The sequence below is a fragment of the Parasteatoda tepidariorum genome, chromosome 3 (genome assembly GCF_043381705.1).
Source record: "Parasteatoda tepidariorum isolate YZ-2023 chromosome 3, CAS_Ptep_4.0, whole genome shotgun sequence".
In the NCBI taxonomy this organism is placed as follows: domain Eukaryota; kingdom Metazoa; phylum Arthropoda; class Arachnida; order Araneae; family Theridiidae; genus Parasteatoda; species Parasteatoda tepidariorum.
Window position 1 is genome coordinate 101,523,044 of NC_092206.1, and position 19,849 is coordinate 101,542,892.

Sequence of the window (19,849 nt, forward strand, 5' to 3'; positions counted from 1 at the left end):
TATATATATATATATCCCTCCCCCCCCAAAAAAAAATGAAAACTTTTTTTCTTTTTCTGGCTATGCTACTTAGACATTAGCATTAGCTGCTTTAGATTTACTGTATTTCAGTAAGGGTTTTCTTAATTTTTAGTGGAAAATTGAAAAAGAACTGCAATTACGCAAAAAATTGCAATTTAATAAATTTAATTAAATAGTTTCCATATCTTCGTGCAGAAAATATGAATATATCATGCACTAAACACTTCTAAAATTCATTGTGAAATATATAGTTCATGGCTGAGACTAAAAAACAAATAATTTAAAAAAATATAAACATGCTATTTAATAAGTGATTGTTAAGCTACTAGAAAAAGAAGGCAAGTTGTATTAAATATGAATATAAATGCATGACATTAATGCGTATATGGAAGTAGTAGGGGGGGAATAGGTAGTGGGGTGAAACTGGGAACCACGATAGCATCAAAATTAGTTCTACCATCTAGCAGACAAGCTCCGAAGTACACTTTACTATACAGAAGAGGAACTATAGTTTGTCTATGGTAAGAAATCCTCCCGCCACAAAGTCTGCGGCTGCCCGCTGCTATGGAAACAAGAATAGCGTTTTTCATGGAGGGTAACTTCGCTTCACTCTAGGGCTAGACCCCACACCCCTACTTGAAATTGTTATACCTCGTTACCATAGTCACCGCCACGGGTCCAGACGAATGATACTTATGATATTCACCTGAATTAGTATTGAGAACGATCCAGTTTGAACTGTAAGAGAATATCTGATTCCAAATTAAAACATTAAAAACAAAAATATCGTTCATATGATGAAATTCTCTTTTATTTACAACTCAAGAAGTATTTATGGGATCTCTCTGATCCTATATCTCAAAAATAAATGTAAACTCAGGACTAATGTAAATAAGAATGTAATGTAAATAGGAATGTAAACTCATCAACTTAATGCATAACAAAATTAAAAGTGAAGAAAAAAGAATTATAAAAAAATTATCAAACAGCAGCGGTCTCCATAGCAACGCATGCAATGAAGACGCATGCGCACTGTTTACTATAACTCTTGACACGCAGATGAAAAGTGTGATGACGTCCAAATAAGATGTGCACGCCATCAAACCCAAAACAAGACCCATTTTGCCAATGGGCGATAATAAAAAAAGGAGAGACGCTGTTAATAGTCTAATTAACGTCAGAGTAAATAAAAATTTTGAGCTACCCTTGTTAATATAAATACTTATTTAAACTCTATTGTAATTTTTTTGTTCCAAAATCTAATGAATTATGATGTATTTCAAATATACTACGACGAGATCATTACAAATTTACTGATTATGCATTAAGCTAAGTGGATTTCTTTTTAAGTTTTGAAATGAGTTTTTTTAAAAATTTTCATAAATTTTGAATAAGTTTAAATTGTCTATTATTGATATAACATAGTTTCTATCCATCAAATATAAAAATGATTGGTCAGCTTTCTTGAAGTTAGTTTGTTTTATATCGTGCAACCTCTGTCACGTGCGTACAAACTGAGTATTTTATTTCTGTATAAAAGCAAAAGTCTATCTGGATACTTGCTCATAACTCGAGAACTAAAACACCATTTTAGATCGTGAATATTATTATTATTTTTTGCAGTTTGCACATTTTTAAAGGGTAGTTTGTAAACAGTCACTTTTTTCCGGGTTTATGTGAGTCGGGTACAGTATCAAAAATATGAAATATCATTGATAAAAATCATTGTTTTAGATTAAAACGCACGCTGTCATGGAAACACCAATTTTACAAAATATTTTTAATCTGAAGCTACTTTTTTTGGTATTTGGCTCGATTGAGAGCATATACTTTAGGAGGTCCATTTTGAACCTCCTAAAATATTTTGGACCTCAAAAATAAAATATTATTTTGGAGGTCCATTAGGAGCTCCATTTTGTTTTAGGAGGCATGGTTCGTTATTAAAATAAATTAAGAGAAAAAAAGTATGGAATGAATGTATATATATAAATAAAAAGCATTAAAAATAATAAATAAGAAGGCAATTACAAACTCGTAATTTACAACACTGGCCTATGATAGGCTGTTGCGGCAATGCTTTACTTTACTTTAATAAAAATCAGTAGGATTCATAAAAAAGAATAACGGGAAATATATGTATTTAAAAAACTTTCTGTTTCGTATCATGAAAATTTAATTCAAGAAATAATGAACAACTTTAGGTTGAAAAAAATAAGGATTTTAAATTAATTTTTTTCTGCATTTAGAAAAATTATTCATATGAATAAATGTATATATAAATTTTCAAATTAAAATTACGCTGATTGAAAAGTTACAAATATTTTCTAGCTTAGACTGGAGACTACATCCTACTGATCAAATAGGACATATAATTAAATTTGTTATAAATCGAGGGTTTTTTTTCGTTTATTTATTTATTATTCATCTGCTTAACTAGCATTCCAGTTTCAATTTTATTCCAAATAATAACTTTAACGCAAATATTTTTTAATATTTAATTTTTTAATTATTCATAATGAATGATGCGATAAATGAAATCTATCATGAATTTTTTTCATCCTATTATTTATCTTTTTGTATAACAAAATAAATTACAATAATAAAATAAAAATTATTGAAAATTTTATATTCTGTTATGTATTTTAATTGTATACTTTTAACAATGTCGCTTTGTGGCTTAGGAGTATGTTTTATGATGCGAGAAGATGACTCTCGTTTTGGATGCGCCGAATTCAAATCCCATCGAGCCCTGTACGCATTTTTAGCAAACATAATAAGTTTCATTTCTTGTAAACAAAGCAAAAGTGAAATGTATATTATCCTTTTTTTAATTGTTTTTACTTTACCTAATAAACAATTTTTTTTCTTCTTCTCACTAAATGAATGAAGCGGAGAGGAAGGAACTCCCGCTACCTTTTAAGTATTCCCTTCCCTCCCCCTTCATCGTAATAAGCTCGCCTGTTATACACGCATTCCAATTGCGAAAGATAGGTAAAGCTGTAGAACAAGTGCATTCACAACATTTCATTCGCCACGGCAAAAAAAGTATCGCCTTTTGGCGACATTTTTTTGGAAAACGAAATAGTATGACTGAAAACAACGTCACTACTTGATTTACTCCTACAATATTTATTTTCAATGAAACGTCATCGAATCCTGTCAATCAGCAAATACGATAAGCATTATTTTTATTTCATCTTACGGCTGTGAATGGATTGTTAAAAGACATCATAAACCCTCTCTTGTGGTGACGCTAATGTGAATAAAAACATCTGAATAACAAACTGAAAGCAGGCGTTTTTACTAGAATAAATAATAATAAAACTTCTGTTCATTTTCCTCTATTAACGAATAAAATTTAATATATATATATATATATATATATATACAGTGCCCGCCGCTAATAAAATCACTGGATAATAAAATCAGCCGCTTTATAAAATCAAATCGGCAAGAACCGAATCGTTACAATATTAATACATGTTAAAAGCATCCTTTAATAAAATCAATGCCGCCGCTTTTTAAAATCAAAATTTTGACTACATAATAAATCAAAAGTGCAATATTTCAGCTTCTTTTGTTCTTATTAATAAAATTTTATTTATTCGAAGTTTAAAGATTTTTTTAGAAGAAGCAACAGTTACTCTCAAGCCTGTGAAGCTGGCGTGGCTAGCATTTTCCTGCAATATTCATAGTGTAAGAGTTAAGGAAAAATGTGGGTGGTAAGCGGCGAGTTCATAGAAATCAATGTCAATTCCTTGACTTGAATGAAGTTTGGAGAAACCTATCTCATTCAACAGGGGGTCGAATTCTTATCTTATTNACAGGGATCTAATTATTCATCTCTCTTAGCTAACTTATTTTTGCATTATTATGAAAAAAATTTTACTCTGAGTATTAAATTTGTTTTTAGATATATTGATGACTTAATTATCTTTAATTTCCAAGATTTTACTGTTTTATTGAGTGATATATACCCTGAGGAATTAATCTTACTTCGTAATCATGATGATAATATTAATTTCAATTTTTTGGATTTTGGTATTATAAAAGAAGAAAATATCTGCTTTGTTGATTTATACGATAAAAGAAATGATTTTAATTTTAATATAAATAAACTAATTGGTATTCTAATGTTCCTAGGAACATCTATTTAAATACCACCTTTAATGAAATGAATAGAATTAAAAGAATATGTAAAGTGAAAAGATTATATCTTTTATCTTCCGGATTTTTAACATTTTCAGTCTTTTTTTCCCGGTTTTTTGTTATTTTTATTATTATTTTTCTTTTTTTTTTCTTCCCCTTTTTTCATTCTTCTGTAATTTTTCCCTTGTTTTCTTTTTGAATCTATATATATATATATATATATAGTATATACGCATTAAATTTACCATAATGAGGAGAGGAAAGACAAATTTAGGAAATTTTGTTGCCGGTCAGTGCAGCCTGTAATCGCATTTTTGTAATGGCCACCACTTTTTAAAAACTGAATATTCTAGTCTAGACTATACAAAAAACTAATAATATTATTGCGCAGCATTTCTTCTGAAGTACTTCTCAAAATATAGTAAACACTACAGGGAAAAAACTTCCTGACTTCTTCCTATAGGTTTATGTTATATTTTTAGTATGGTATATAACTGATAAAGTTTAGGGTTTGAAATTTTGAATCAAATTTATTAAAGAAATAAAAAATTTATGAATCGAAAAATAAATCTGTATAAGTTGAAATCGTAATGACGAAATTATATTGATTAGATTACTATTAAATATTTTCAGTCATAAATTTAAAAAAAATAGTATGAAATAATTATTATTCATTAAATCCTAGACAACTAAATTAGGTCCTCTTGAAGTTTTGAACCATCGTAAAGTAACCTGAACGTGCCGGAATGATTACAGCTTTCCCGTGTATAAATTATGTAAGAAGGAAAAAAAGTATGAAATGGCTTGCATTTTCGGCGATTTTCAACAAAGCGATAACTTAGGCAATTAAAAAAAAATTTTTTTTAAATAGCCATTTTTTTATATTTAGTCACCGTGTGGTCTGTGGAGGCAGTTATTTTTGTTCTATAATAGGGATGAACGGATTTTATTCTTAGACATACATTATGAGGCATATTTGTATCTCTCCCCTATTATGATAAATTTGTCCTTTCCCTTCTTCTCTGTAATCATAATCATAAAATATTTCAGTTGTAACCCATTGAAGTTTACTGTAAAAAAGTATTGTTTTCATTAAAAAGCATTTTATTTTATTTATTTATTTTTTATATATGTAATTTAATTTTTATATTATTTTTTACTTATATATCTAAATACTGTGCTTTGAAAATTCAGTTAATTTTATCTAAGTCATTCACTTCTCTTAGAAATTTCTTTCTAAGAATGGAATATTTTTCTTTTCTATAAAAGGAAGCCTTCGAAGAGGGAATTAAAAACAAGAAGAGTCGAATGAGTTTTTCGAAAAATAAATGGAATAAGTGTTTTTATTTCGACATTCTGATTTATATTCAGGGCGGACTACTTTTAGTTTCCGAAGAATTTTTTTAAAAAGTTTCGTTAACTTTATTATTGGAGAATAGTTCATTTCTTTTCTTTTACCCGCTATTTAAAGTTTTTTTTTTTAAATTTCTCTCTTTTTTTTTCTTTTCTATAATCCTCTTTTATTTTTAAAGTATCGTTTGCTAAAAATTTAAAAACCAAATATTTTATAATATTTTGTTTCTTGGAAACAATGATATAGTGCACTACACCTGTTCATTTTCAGTCATTATCTTTAAAAAATGTAATTGTTAAAAACTTTTCTGGAGAATAGTTCAAAAAGAATTATTTTATAACCATTCAATTACAATATTTAGAATGAAAAGTCAAATTACGTCCTTCTTCTTCTTTGACTTCTTTCTTTTTTCTTCGAATAACCCTTTATTAAAAGCATTTGTTTCCATTAACCAATGAATCAGAGTGTTTATGAGAAGTTTTCTCAGTGTTAAAGTAAACAAATTATATTCAATCCAATCAAACTTTATTTTTTCACCAGATCTGTGGTCGTTACAAATACACGATTCCGCTGATGCTCCCTTATACTCTACTAAAACTTTTACTGAATCCTTGGAATGTTATGACTCCATAAATATTTATTTTACTTTCTCTAAGCTAGATGAGAGGTATTTCATAGTATAACATAACAGATGAAAAAAAACTTTACAAAATATTGAAACTGTACAAAACAATTATAAAGAAAGCTATCTCATACGCACACATTTATAAATATCTTATTGCAAAAATATTTGTTTGAAAATATTATGCCACTAGGAAACTATCACAAATGATTCATTTACGTGTCTTTTAAATTATTTTTTATCAATCATTTATCAACGAATCATTTTAGTTTTGGAAGTTTTTGTAATTTTATTTTTACAAAATGGTTTTTGTTCGCAAATGAGTTATAAATATTTGTCCAAGTAATTTTCTAAAGGACAAAAACTCCATTTCTTCTTTCAACCTATAGGATTTAACTTTTAACCGGAATCGTGTTTATGGTTCCTATTTCTGTGAATTTTTTTTTCAACTTCACAGTTTTGTTTTTAACCATTTCTTTTTCATTGTTATTAATTAAAATTGTTTTAAATACATAATATATATCTTTACTCTAATAAGTGGACATTTTATGTGTTTTACTAAATTTGAAAGAAAAACCACAGCCGTCTTAAAAGTAAAAATTTCGTGGAAGACTCGTGAATTAGGGCATTTAAACCATGATAGCCTCCACAAAATTAAGAAAAAAAATATTAATTATAATTTTTTTTCTTTTATTCTCACAATTTAATATTTTCTTAAGTATTTGTAAAAAAAATATTAAAAATAATAATTTCTAAAAATAAAATTTGAATTTCAAACTCCAAATTTTTTCCCCCCTTAGTGTCCAGAGGTGGTCAGTCATAACCAGTATTTCGTAAACCAGGCCTTGGACTTCCAAAATTCCTAATTTTAGGAATTTCGCTTGGAATGCAGAACAAAAAAAATTAGAATGGAGGTTACTATTGAGAATTTAGTGTATATTTTCACAAATAATAAACAAAATTTTCTTTGAAATGTGCACCATTTTTTAATTTTTTTTTTTTATAAAAATGAAACATTATCAAGAACTATACTTTAATCTCCCTCGAAATAACATAAATGTGCACATAACAATTTGATACTTACAGAGAACTATCAGGGGCTCGTAACTTTAAATCAAATATACAAAACAGAATGCTTTTTAATTATCTGAAACATTAGTAAATTATGAAATCGTAGTAAGTTTGAGCAAATATTTATTTAAATTTTTGTTAAATCATACTTGAAAAAGACATTTCTTAAGCACACAAAATGTATGGCTTCTCACTCTTTTCAGCAAAAGCAATGCTCATTGAGCTCTTTCAAACAGAAAGCTAAACGCTATATTTATTATTTATAAATTTATGTAAACGTAAAACTAATTATTCCTATTAAACGATCATACATTTTTTTGAGCCTCGATGAACTAAGAAATTCGGTTTTATTTCTAATAGATTTAAATATTTTTTAATAATTTATTTTTACGTTATTTTCTCAAAGAAGTATAATGGACAAAAATAATATAAATATTTTTGCGGGAATAGTCAGCAAATAACAAATAGTGTGTCACTTTCAAATTATGTAAATAGAAAGGAAATACTTATATTGTTCCTATTTAAAGAATTTTTTAAACTTTTCGTTACAAAGAAATATTTTAATAGGTTTTCTCAGCGGAGAATAAACTTTTTCTTCATTGTATTTTCGTAAACTATCGTGTTTCGTCATTTCCGACTATTCTAGTAGTGCAGCTGTTTTATTACCTGCCAAAAAGTGTAAGACTCTTTGATGAAAGTTCTGTAACCCCTTGATTTCCGGGATATTGGCGACCTGTTGATAGATCAAGTTTGATTTTGGCGTAAAAATCGAACTTTTCCCTTATAGTAACCCTGCATCGGCGTGTCGCTCACATTTTCCCTTCGTCAACTTTTTACAGTCAAAATTTTACAACTTGTTTTACCATCGTTTTCAAAACAATTCATGCAAGGTTCTAACTCGTGTTTAACATTAACATGTTTTTCCTTTTACATAGTTTGTGTGCCATTTTGGTGAAACATTTAATAGATGAAAGTTTTTAGAATATTTGTGCACATTTTGAGTGTTTACGTTTTTGCCAAAACCTGTCAAACGTTACGTGTGGATTAGCAAAAACGAAAATTTCACTGTTGGGCGTCACTTTACCTCAAGTTACGTTAATATTTTGGATACCTTTGCGATTTTTTTGAGGTAAGTTCTGAATTCCTAAAGATTCAAATCATTAAATATTTTCTGTATCTTGTTAGTCTTCCAAGTAAAGAGTATGTCTTTTAAAGTATAATTATGTTTCGTGCATTTTTGTTGTCTCAGAAATTACTACCTGTTGTTAAATACGCTACTGTGCTTACATCTTGTTGTTAATACTGAGCATTACAAAAAAAAGTGATTCACAGTACTATTCTAGTACAACCATATTTATAAAATATATACCCTTTTCTTCATTAAAAACTTTTTATTTAATATATTTATTTGCAACTTAGTATGGATTTCATAATATAAAGAGCTTAAATTTCAAGTATTAAATGTTATCAAATATATTTGTAGGTTTAAATAGCAAAATATACAACTTGTAATCATAGACTGTTTCAACCAATCATTTTGCGAACATAAGGCATTTAATCAAAACTAATATGAGACCATCCTTATATGTTGGGCCCCGTCCTTATTATTTTAAAATTACCTACTGATGGGCACACATTTTATCACGGAAAAGGAAGAAAGAAAGAAAATAACGCTAATTGACTAGAAAACTTTTTTCTATCGCTTTTTCCATTTAATGGTTTTGTAGCTAAATGAAATTTCTTAGAAAATTTGAATGTTGGCAGTTCAAGATAAAAAGAGAAGAAAAAAAATAGTTATAGATTTATTACTAATTATTGAGGCTCTTCAAAAATATGGTTTGCAAAAGTGGGGTCTGATTCTGAAGGAATTAGTTTTTTCAGGAGAGCCTTTTTTAAAGAAACCCATTTTTCTCTTGCTTGTTTTTTTCTCAAAAATTATTGTATTAGTTCACTCGGTTTTATTTCAAGAATAAAATAATTGAAAATTGTCATTAAAATGAAGCCTTCCAAACAATAATCGATAAAAAACCTAATTTTAACATTAATTGTTACATAATTTAGTTAAATTAACTTTTAATTTAAATAGAAATGCATTTAACTTCTCTTGATAGCATTCTAATGTGTCCTTAATAGGATGTTAAAAGTAGAATCTGTCCAGCACTGGATCTTGTAAAACTTTACAAATATTTTTTTTTAAATTTAAATTAAATTATTTTTATTGATCAAATTTTCATTACAACTGCTTACCTTTTGCTATGGTAAACATTTTTCATTTTCAGATCTAAACAAATTGTAGTGTTTTAAATTTTTTATTGATTTCATGCATCATAGTTATCAGTTTTTATGAAATAAAATTATTCATATAATTTCAAAAAGGTATTATATCTGAAGTAAACTTTGAGATATATTTTTAAAATTAAGTTAATATATTATCATAGAACATTAAAAAATATTTTTGGGAATTTTTATCTTATCTATAAAAATGAGTAGTATTTGGGCAGTTCCATGGTGTCTGATTTAAAAAATTATCAAATTTTATATCAAATATTTAGTTCATCCAGAAAAGTTTCACAATTTTTAAATGCAATAAAAAAATATCTATTGAAAAATTTGTTATTGTACATTAAAATAAAAGAAATTTTTTTAAACAATGTTATCAGTCTGTTCTTTTTTGGCAAAAACAAATTGTTACAATGTTTTTATACAGGTAATGGTAGTATTTTCAAATAAACTGATAATTTTATTTGGCACGTCCCTGGGTGCAGCCTTATAGATGCCTCAAATTCATTCTTTTGTCTTTTAAATAACCCACTCCTCCAGTTCACAGGAAAATTATGGGCCCAATTACTACTTCAAATTTTTATAAGATTTACTAAAACATTTAATATGATTTGTATTATTATTGTAGCTTGTTTTGCTTGTTTATAATTTATCATTCGATCACTTACCATTCGATTAAAAATNACTCCTCTAGTTAACAGGATAATTATGGGCCCAATAACTACTTCAAATTTTTATAAGATTTACTAAAACATTTAATATGATTTGTATTATTAATGTAGCTTGTTTTGCTTGTTTATAATTTATCATTCGATCACTTACCATTCGATTAAAAATAATAAACATCTAACCGTAATAGAAACTACATACATTATGTGTACTGTCAAGTTTTACGCCAAGTCGAGCAAACACGTTTTACCTTGGCGAGTTACGTTGATATAAAAGTTGTGAACTCTTATTCAATGTAAAATTTATTTAGTGATTTTAGATTTACAGAATAAAAACTTATAACACTCAAGAAAGTACCCTTAAGTCATATATCTATATACATTATATCTATGTCGGGGGTCACAAAAACAGAGTTAATCCCCATTGCTGTAAGCTCTAACTATGCCGCTGCTTGTATTAGCAAGATTTGGTACTTATATTTGAATGAGTGTGGCAAGCATTCATGCTAAGCTAACCTAAGTATGACTATTTCTGAAAAAGAGGGTGAGTTGCTTTCTCAAAGAAAAGAAGAAAAAAAAGAAATGCAAAAAATAAATAACTACAGAATATTCTGGGGGAAAAAAGGAATACTAATACAAACTTTTCAAGCTCTTTTTTATCAAAAATGATAGATTTAAAAAGTCCTCAATGAAGTTTAGTTTTCTCAAAAATTTAAAATTGAGTTGCTTACCACAAAAAAAAAATTTCATTGATCAATTTTAAGTTATAGTAAATAACTTTTAAGTACAGCAGTTAAACATATTTTATTAGGTTACTAATGTGAAATATAGTACTCTAAATTGACCTTAAAGAATATTAAAATTGTTTGTATTTTACTTAATTTTATAAAGAAAAAGTAAAATATGAGATAAATGAAAAGAAAAGCAGAGGTGTACGATGTATTAATTTACAATAAAAATATTTATTTTCAAAATCTACACAAATGAAAATTAGAACCTTGCTTTTAAGTACAATAAATAATTTTATTATGTTAAATTTTCGTGGCACAGTACAATTATGTATTTTGGTGTCTGTCGTAAATATTGAAAGTGCACCTTGAGATTTTTTTTTGTAAATGTGGAATGTTTCTACACATTTGTGCTGGTCTCGTTACAGCGTACTGGAAAAAACTGTACCTACTTGTTAAAGATTCATTTACCATGGTTAAAAATTTCGAATGATGTAGCCCTTCATTTTACAGCCTGTAGCTTATTGAAAACCAATATAAATAAGTTATTATTTCTAAATCTACAATTGTTTTTATCTTTAAAATGATACCTTATTTATATAAAATATTAAGTTGAAAATTTTGGTCATCTGGTTGACCTTACTCTGTGGAATTGCCAGATTCAATTTTTTGATTGCATTGAAATTTGTTTTAGTTTTTTTTATATTTTTTTTTTTGACTTGTACAATTANATATACATACATACTATGTATAAGAACAAAAATTATTAAAATGAAATATTAAAAAAAATTTAAAATATAGATTAAGAAATTTGGGAAACAATAAAAAAAATGAAAAGATATCATCAGATATAATATCAGTATCCGTAAAAATGAGTGCTTTCTAATATTGTATCAATATAGCCTAAGTGTACAATAGTGTGAGGAGCACTAAAAAAAAGTTGAAACAAAATAGAAGCCTGTGAAGATAATTATTAAGGAGACAAAAATTAATTAGTATTTCCCAGTAATCCAAATTGCAATTAAAGATATTTTTAAAATCGTAGTAATAACTCTAAAGAACATCTTTTAGTTTAGAAAGGGGAATACTTGAGGAATATTATTAATAGGTTGATTATTAGTGATAATCCAAGAAAAACTTTCTTCAATAATATTGTTAATTTTATTTAAGTGGAGAAAATTGTGCCAGGTTTAGTTGAGTAAGTATTAGACTCACATGTGATTGCTCTAAATTTTATAGAAATTTTGGACTGATAATTAAGTATAGAAAATGTATATTGCTAATTTTAATTTTTAACCGCTTATATAAAGCTAAAAATTTTTTTTAATGATATTATTATTTAAATTACTAAGTTTGGAATTTTTACTATTTTTTAACTCTATTTAAAAGATCCACATAGAATTTTTTACAGAAGATTGGATAATTATTCTTAGCTTTGTCTATGGGGGTAATTCTAAGATTTTGTAGTTGCTTAATTGATCGAACTATTTGAGATAAATTTTATAAATTGTTACTGTTATTTAAATTTTCCTTATTATTGAAAACAATGTTTTCAAAGTAATAATAAACAGCCCATTTCCATGCTCTTAACATACCTACTCACTTCATAGATTTCGTTTTTTTTTTTTTTTTTTTTTAAAGCTCTACTTGCACTACTGGATTGGTATATTTGGCTTAGGCTATATTGATACAATATTAGAAAGCACTCCACTCCATGATATAATCGTGTGAGTTGGTGATGAGATTATATCTTTTCATTTTTTTTTTGTTTCCTGGCTTTTTTTATTTATATATACTTTTTTTTTAATATTTTATTTTAATAATTTTTCTTTTTTCATTGATATTTATTATTTTCCATGCTTTCTCTATATTTTTAACTTATTTTTTTATTCATATATATATATATATTGTGTGTGTGTTTATATCCAAATATTCAGTTGCGGGCCAATCTTGCTAAATACTAAGTAGGTAAAATTAAAACCATTTAAATTTATTGCTATAGAAGAAGAAAATAATCATAATAGTAAAGTCACCGAAGCTTTAAGCTTTAGTTTAAATTATTTAGTTTAAACCATAAAAGTTGTTATGGTATAAAAATGTAATTATGCTTAAAACAAAATTATTTTTGAATCAAGTTGTTTGGCAATTTATAGGTGGAATAATTAACCAAAAAGTTTTATTTTGCAGCATTCTCTTTCTTGTTATATCTCTAACTAGTACACTTTTCAATAAACTTACACAAATTAAATTTTGACACAATGTTAACTATTAAGTATAGTTTTTGTTGCTCGTAGGAATTTTGTAATTGGGTTCACAGGTTTTGAGTAATCGATAAAATGTATCTTACTTCACTATCTTTAAAGAAAAAAAAAACCTATTTTGTGAAATAATTTTCTTTCAAAAATCCTACAATGCAACGAAAACTATAGTTAAATATTAAAAAAATCGAAATTGAATCAAATTTGGATGTTTTTTTTTTCAACTTTGTATTTATAATTTAAAAAATAAGTTATAAACAGCGTATTATATAAACGATAATTTCTGAAATTTTTGTATTTGTAACATGACTAAATGAAGATTAAACTATGCGTAATGAGATTAACAAAAAATATTAAGTTATATTATTCACTATCATTGCAAAATTAATTAAACAATCCTTTTTTTTCTTGTACTGTCTTTTTCCCCCTATGAGGAAAGGTAGATGTGGGATACTTAACTTTGCTACTGTATTGAATTTAATTTATTTAAATTATTCTTCTATCACTTTTTGCTAAACTATTGCTGGTATTGGCCATATATTTTCATTGACCTTATTTAGTTACACACTATATTTTTTAATATTAAGGACGAAATTCCAGCCCTGGTTTAAGGCGTTTTAAAAAAATGTTCTTAAGAATTTTTCTCTTTTTTCGGTATTTGGCTCGAATTAATTGTATATTTCTTATGTAAATAGTTTGATGAAACTACAATTCAACGCTTAAGAGTAATAAAAAGTAAAACTCAATCTTTCGAATAAAAATGGAAAGTTGTTTATACAGATGGTAGAGAAATATTTCAAGGATAACTGTGTCATATTTCTAACAAACGTTTCAGTTTTATTTAATCTTTAGAATACAAACAACTTGATTTCAGAAAATTGTTAATAAGAGTTTAAAAACCTATAATTTGACAGTAAATGACCACACTATTTTTTTTAATAGGTTTATGAACCTGATATTCTGGTTAAAAGAGGATAGGGTTAGCTATAATCATTTAATATTTGTTCTTAGTTGTGCGCCGGTGTAGCAACCGTATTTTTATTTAATTATTATTATTATTATTTATTTTTTTTGAAGCAGTGGTTTTCAACTTATTTTGATCCATTTTCTCACTGTTGGAAGCTGATTCCCCTCTTACAGAATTATGTAAACAAACTGATTAGTTAAGCGAAATAATTTAATACAGTATACTCTCGATATCTCAAAGTTGAAAGAACACTAAAAAAAAAAAATCGAGATTGAGAGTTTTCATCATAAGCTCAGAACTAAATATTTTCTGAAAAGTAGAAAAATATTATTCTAGAAAGTAGTCATAAGAATAACTACTAATAAAATGTATGTAATGAAAGTTGACTATAAGTCTAAATACAACAATGATAATTTTTATCTGAAGAGTAAGGCAAAAATTATTATGCATTAAATAAAAATGTATTGGTTTACAATTAACTTACATTATAATTTTTCCGAAAAAATTAATTTTCTATTACGAAAAAAATTCAACATAACAATGTTTTGAGGAGAAACTGACATAGGAATTTAAATGAACATAAGGTGGATATATAATGCTAAGAACAAAAATATTTTTTTGACGTATTAAGGTTTTCAAGATATCGAAGTTCGAGATGTACTTTATGAGAGAAAAGTGCGTAGCAGACCAGTGTAATATTAAGACACTTTTCTTTTTTCTTCGCTAAATTTTGGGGTAACTTTTAAATTCAAATCTTTTTTTTTTTTTCTTTTTTTTCATATGTAATATAATTGAAAAACCTGACTTGCAAAGACAAGAATGGAATATATATCTAACACTGCATAGTTTGGATAAAACTGTTACATTAAAGATCGAAATTCTGAGACTGATTTTCTTAAAACATTTCTTTTGGCGGTTGGGAAAACAATATTCAGTCTAAGAATTTAGAACGATTTAAACAAGCTATCTAAAATAATTTCTCATCGAAACGTAAAAGAAAAGTCATACCCTAAATTATTTTTAAAAAAATGCAGGTTCAGGTCCAGAGTATCCAGAATTTCTGCTGTTTCAGGTCCAGAGTTTCAGACTGAAACTTCAGTAATCAGACTGACCGCATACCCCACCCCCTTGATATTATGAAATTTTCTCTGGCGGGGGGATTATGACCTGATAGGGAATCATTATCTTAAAGGAGAATAAAAAAAATTTTTATTGGGCGATCAGAAATTTTATTGATCGGTCCCATCAGAGCGAATTTTTGTGTAGCATTGTTTAAAAACCACCTATTAGTGAAAAATTTTATTGCGTTGGTTTAAAAATTGGTTTTTAATTAAATTTTGCCAAGTGATCTCAATTTCTTTGCTTTTTTTTTTAAAAAAAAAAAAGAATTTTTTAATTTTTCTGAGGGCAGGGTCAATTTAAGTTAACAAAGATTAAAATAAAATTATCATTTTCCTTTTCCAAGAATGCTCTCGACCGTATTACAAGGTAAATGTTTTTGCCCCCTTTTATCGTAAATAAAGTTAAAACTAGTCTCAGTCGTCAAACCAGACAATTATTTAAATGAAGGTTACTTAAAGCTGTTAAAAAGAGCTGTTGTACAGCATTTTAATTTCAATAGAATTCTTCGGATTCATTACCTTTTTAGAATCTTTTTTAAGAAAAATAATGAAAAAAAAATAAAAATCAAGAAAAGGGGATGTCTGAATAAAAGTTGTTTTTGTATATTTTAATCATCTAATAAGTTGTCATTTGATTGAAGGAAAAGAACATAGCAAAATGCGCTTTTTAACAGGATTTTGTTATTCTGTTTGACCACTGTTATCACGGATTATGTTCATAATAGTATAGTAGTTCATTTGAATGCAAATATTTAGCCCAAGTTCACATGGACTGAACTTTATCTTCCAAATAAATCATATGCTGTGTGCGTTTAACACTTGGGGACTTAAAGGTTTTATGATAACATTTGTTTTGACCTCAGTGGCCAGCTTTTAAAAAGGTCTTTAGCTGACATTTCAATATAAGTTATTTAACCGCTACTGCCCTTTCAAAAGCGTCGGTGACATTTTCAAAAACACTAATTTCCCCCAAAGCATTTTTGTTGTTGTTGTTTTGTTGCGGAAATGGCAATTCTAGTAATTTATTTGATTGCGAACCCTCATTTTTTCATATTTATTTATTCTGATCGCATTTGTGGAATTACGGCATTAATCTTCCTTTCATGCGGAAGTTGTATAAATGAGAAAATAAAGAAAAGAAGAAGAAAAAAAAAGGTTACATGCTGGCTATTTAAAGCAACAACGAATTGGTTTATTTTGTTTATATAACTGTTTTTTTATATTTATTTATTTATTTTTTAAATACCCGTGTTTGTTCTGGAAATAGGTCGTGCGGAATCTATGAATGGGCGAAAATGAAGAACCAACTCATTAGGTTGTGGGGGCTTTCCTCTGATGTTAAGGTCAAGTTTTTAATTTTTCGCTCTCGAATTAGTTGTAGCATAAATTTTTCTTTTTCATTTTTTTCCCTATTAAAACCTATGTTCTAAGCTGTTTAGCTGATTGAGTTCTTTATATTGCTTTTGTTAAGTCTTTCAACACAAGTTTTGACTCGAGAATTTCGAATTACATCTGGCTAAACTAATTTGTTTAGAAGAGCTCATTTCTATGAAATTGGAATGTGTGATAATTATTGCCGAAAAAGAAAAAAGTAGTTTTGTATTTCATAACTTTCTTTTATTTTAAGGTATTTTTCAGATATGATAAAAATTTAAGTTAGACTTTTTAGTTTCAATGTAAACATGATTTTTCTTTAATAATCGAATCTTAAAGGGTCTGAGGTTTTTAAACAAAATTAGAAATGCAGAGAAAAATGTGATCAATTAGTCTGAAATTGTCATTGATTCTATTTATGCACAGTTGGTTAAAGCTACCTTTCGTCTTTAAATTATGACTGTTCTCTGTTTTCACGAAGTGTCCGATTTAATTTATGCAACAACAAGAATGTGGAATGGAAAATTATTAATCAGTTGAATTATAAAACCAGTCAGAAAATGCTTTATCAATATAATCCTTCTCTCAAAAGAAAATGATATTCTTATTCTAATAAGTATTGCAAATTTCATTTTAAAAATAAATGTACAGTTTTAATAATTGGTTTTAAACTTCGTTAAACGTTATATTTTATCGTCTGCGTTATAAATTTATTGTAAAATTTTTAGCGGGAAAAAATTTCAGCTTATAATCAGTCATGTTTATAGTTTTGTTGGACATTTGTATGATAGCTTTACTGTTGCATTTCATGTATATTTACTTTGATGGTAATTTTATTTTGCTCTTTTTCATTTCGCACTCTAATTATGCCTGTTCTAATCAAATGTGTTAGTTTAATTACTGAAATGACATATTCTACGAAATGTTTTGACATGTTTTTAAGAAGTAACTTAGCTTTATTCGTAAAGTAACATAGCAGATTCAGATAATCACTACACGTCAAAATTCTTAGGTGTGTTTTACGATTAATTTGATTAATTAATTTGTGTGGTTACTTGTGTATTTTCATATAATGTAGTTTAGAACCACTCATTTTGAGTGAATCTCACGGAAACAATAAAAATAAAAAACGTTGCAAAACGAATTTTTTTAAATACTGTGTATTTTGTGCTGAAAGGTAATATTTTAAAATTATTTATGTAGTTATTGCGGTTTATTGCGTTAACCTTTTTTTTCTTCTGGGTAGTCATTCATTTGTTTACTTAATGATAACCACAGATGCTCAAAGGGCATAGGGATGAAGCTAGCAGGAGAGGAGGCTGGGGAAAAAAAAGTCTACTTAAACTTATCTTTTAGTATTTTAGAAAAATATGTGCAATGGAATTCCATGAAGTGGAAAATCGTGTCATTCCGGAGTATCTTTTGTTTGCGGCATTTTTTGACATCTTTTGACCGTGTTTAAGAGTTTTCTTTCGCAGATTAGTATTTTTTTGCTTCATCTTCTCATACGTCTGCACAGATGAATATCGTTTACAAAAGCTTTTTTTTTCTTTTTTCTTCCACGCCAAGGCTGCATACTCGTCATTCTTTTGTGACTGTGCTTTTCACCTTCATGAAGCAGCTTTTGAGGCCGTAAACAGTTTACAAATAAATTTATACTTAATGTATCAATGACTTCTCTCACTTATGTCTGTTAGAGAACACGGATTTCGGCAAATTATTGACCTTAAATATTTTTATCCTATCTGTTCAATATTCCAGAGCTCGTAGTTATCCGGATTTTTCTCGACAAAAGTTTTTTCTTCAATTTAAATCTTAATTTTTGTTTTGATATTCCTAATTTTTGTGAGTGTTCAGAACATATAATTTTTTTTACGAATGCGGATCTTAAAATAATCAATTTGAAAAATTTTGATTTTCTATCCAATATTTTTTTATTTTATTTTAATTTTTAATTCAAGCAAAAATCGATATCTTAGATTGTTCGAATGAATGGACCGCCCACTACTTGAATTCAGGGTTATAGCCGCAGGATTTATTTTTTCAAAAAATTTTTTGGAATTCAGTCATTTATGATAAAGAAACTCTATTAACTGTTAAGCATTATAAATTTTTTATAGTTATGAAATCAGGGGTCATTTGCTTTTTTATTATTTTTAGCAAATACAGTAAGAAATCTCGTAGGGTAGAATTTTGTAGTTTCGCAACTCTGTTGTTAAACTTAACTCTTGTCTTTTGTAGTCTCTTCTTGTTTTGAAAATGATCCTTGTTCTTCTTGTTTTGGAAATGAAATGATGTGTGCAAGGTACTGGCAAGGTACTGGTAATATTATACTGGATAATTTAAAGAAGTTGACAATTAATAATTATAGAAAATAAATATTTATTTAAGAAAAAAATATATATATAAAATAGAAAAGAGAAGGAAACATGAATTGCCTGTTTTACACATAATTTTAGCCACGGATTTGTCCGAAATGGATTTGCACATGGAAAAATTATATAAATTAACAAAGAAATTGTTTAGTAAATAATTTTAGCCATGGATCCACCCGAAATAGATTTGGACATGGAAAAATTATATAAATTAGCAAAAATATTTATTTAGCAAATAATTTTAGCCACGGATTTGCCCGAAATGGATTTGCACCTGGAAAAATTATATAAATTAATTAAAAAAAATTTTAGTAAGCATATCTACATAATGTACGATTACACTCAATGATTTCATATAGAATTTTATTACTTTAGTTGGGTATCCATTGTTTTTTTTATGTTTTTTATGATTTTTTTTATTAAAACATTATTATTTAAATTACTAAGTTTAAATTTTTTTCTATTTTTTAATTCCGTATTTAAAAGTTCAACATAGAATTTTTTACAGAAGATTGCATAATTATTGTTAGCTTTGTCTATGGGAGTAATTAAAAAATTTTTTTGAAGTTGCTTAATTGATTGAACAATATTAGAAAAATTTGTTGAATTGTTATTCTTATTTAAATTATCCTTATTATTGAAAATAAAGTTTTTAAAGTAATAATAAACTTCCCATTTCCATTCTGTTAGCATACCTAAAGGTAAAGAGAATCTATTTGATATCTTTAAACAAAAACTATTGAGATCATTAAGAAAGTATTTTAGAATCTTATTGATTGATATATGGTAAATGGGTCTAAATTTTGTGCCTTTTATCATTAAATTCCTAAGTTCCAAGTTTTCTATAATATTTAAATTACC

General features: G+C 27.0%; 1 protein-coding gene across 4 annotated transcripts in view; it reads left to right on the top strand.

Moving 5' to 3' along the window:
* Positions 1 to 19,849, top strand: part of LOC107437245 (protein PALS1) — a 158,069-nt gene that overhangs the window by 90,295 nt on the left and 47,925 nt on the right. The window contains exons 1-2 of one of the 4 annotated variants that reach the window (XM_071179144.1): positions 8,027 to 8,346; positions 16,507 to 16,582. The exons of 2 other annotated variants lie outside the window; for them this stretch is intronic. The gene's annotated coding sequence lies outside the window, so the exon portion shown is untranslated. Of the gene's footprint in view, positions 1 to 8,004; positions 8,347 to 16,506; positions 16,583 to 19,849 lie in introns of those variants that run through there. One more of the 4 variants, XM_016049177.3, reaches the window with a different exon arrangement.